A 2,500-nucleotide genomic window follows, 5' to 3' on the forward strand; every position below is an offset into this window, starting at 1 on the left:
TGTGCTGTTGAAGCTTGACCCTAGTCTCTTCCTGTAGGGCTCTGAGGCTCCAGCCTGTCTGTCTGTCTCTCTCTCTGCCTCTCTGTCTTACCTGTCTGTCTGTCTGTCTTACCTGTCTGCCTGTCCAGGCGTGGTCACATTGTGCAGCATGTCCTCCTGTCTCTCCACCTTCGGTCTTCCCTTCGGTTTGTTACGGATCCAGATGGCGCTCACCTACATACTAGACTACCCCAGGCTCCTACCACCACAGAGAGGGGAGGAGAGGAAGGGAGGGAGGAGGAGGACGGGGGAGGAGGAGGGGGAGGGGTCACGTAGCGTTAACGTTTTGTTATTTTCTGCTTCCCTTTCACAGAGTTCTGTGTTTTGTTATTTTCTACCACATAAATAAATACTGTTTTATTGTTATTATTATTGTTATTAATGACCACAGCACCAACAGCCTGGGCCTGATGTACTGGGCCAGGCTGCAGCTTGGTGGCTTTCTAGTGGACCTGTACATAGAGGAGGATAGATGTATACTAAAGCCTGGGACTTCACAAGAAGCAGTTATACTTTGGTTATACTACAGTTATAAAACAGTTATACTTCAGTAACACAACAGTAATATGACGGTAATACCTGAGTTATAATACTAGTACCACCAGCCTGGTCTGTCTCATCCTAACCCAGAGTCCCACAGGGACATCAGTCAGTTTTCTGTGTTCAAAAAGAAAAAGGGGTTTGTTTTGATGAGTTGATGAGTGGATGGATGGATGGATGGTCGAAAGAGGTTATTATTAATGACCACATTACCAACAGCCTGGGCCTGATGTTCTCAGTTTTCTGTGTTCAAAAAGAAAAAGTTGATGAGTGGATGGATGGTCGAAAGAGGGGAAAAAAGGAAGAAAAAACAGGCGTTTCTCTGTTTTTTTTCAAATGCAATTATTTGTTTTAGCAAGTTTTGCTGTTTTGTTTATTTTGTATCATCCCCCCCCCTCTCCTGGTCTACTCTGCTGTGATAGGGCAGTGCTGAATGTGTCTCCACCAATAAAACTGCGTTGTCTTCTGATCTCAGATGTTTGATCCAGCTGGTGATTTTTATTTTTATTTTTTCTTTCCGCTTCCAACTAACAAACACGTTATTCAACACATGCATGTTATACATACATACATCAACGTTCATATGGTTGTGAGGGGATTTTAAGTTGGTGCCGGAGGCCGAGAGCCACTCTATAGTCAGTCCTACTGTACCCTCCATGGCTGAGACGTTAGTTAGAGAACACACAGATGTTTAAAGGTTTCTTTCTTTGTTTAACCTGAGTCAGTATAGCTAAATTGAGCTGTGTTCTGAAAAAGAAAAAAAAAAGTGTTATTTAGAAAAATGGCTGTTAAGAAGAATATAATTTTTAAAAATGTTGGTTAACTTTCTCTGCCTTAAAAGAATATTGCTGATTTAAGTAATTGATTAATTGGTTTTTTGACATATCTGTTTGGTTTGACTAGACCTGGCAACACTGTGAGAAGCTTGTTCGTTCCATAGATGTTTGAGTATTTGAATAAAAGTGATTTTAGTTTCTGTTTCTGTTTTGTTCTTGTTTGTGGAGCAGTTTTGTCAAGTGTGACGGCCCTGGCCCCATATATTGTCCTGGCCGGTACTAACATCTGTTTCCCTGTCTGCAGAGAGTACTGCTGGACAGGGTTACTAATCAGGGGAATGCAGGTCAGCTGGTGGACAGCTGATTGTGCCCCACCTGGTTCCAGGATCCGGGACATATAAAAGACCCATGCAGGCCTCAGTATGGAGGCCCCCTTCTATGCACCATTATTTTCTATTCTATTTGTTTGTTCCTTGTTTCACACCATGCAACACTCACCTCACCACTTTCCACTACACTCACATTACACCACTGATTTACTGACTACCACACCTCATCTTATTATTGTTATTGGCCTCATTTAGTTTATAATAAAACATTTCTTATCATTACTTTAAGATCGTGTGTGTGTCTCCCGTCTTTTGTCATTGATTGATTGAAAACTTTATTAGAAGATTTTCAGAAGTAGGTACATGAAAGTACATATTACATACAAGGTCAACTAACAGGATAAAAACCCAAGAAAGCCCTTTTGCACTTTGTACCATATAAATAAACGTTATTATTATTGTTGTTGTTGTTGTAGTTCTTCTTCTTATTATTATTGTTATTATTATTATTACTACTATCATTTCGGTTACCGGTATATCTTTGGACTACGGCAGGCAGACGACATAGTGCTTGCATTTCTTTGCATCATACCAGGGATGTTTCTCATACAGGTTGTAGGTTAGGGTGCATGGACGGACCAATCACGATGAAATGCGCTGACGCACTGCATTTTGGGCGCACGCTGACTGGTTCTCTAATGATATGAACGACCCACGTCCTGTGATTGGTTAATTAAGAGACGTATTCAGGCTGTACAGAACGCCATTGGCCATGTTGTCTTGAATAATAGATTAGAAGGCGTTTCCGTAGCAACA

Source organism: Nansenia antarctica (genome assembly GCF_963989245.1).
Source record: "Nansenia antarctica genome assembly, chromosome: 2".
Taxonomy (NCBI): Eukaryota; Metazoa; Chordata; class Actinopteri; order Argentiniformes; family Microstomatidae; genus Nansenia; species Nansenia antarctica.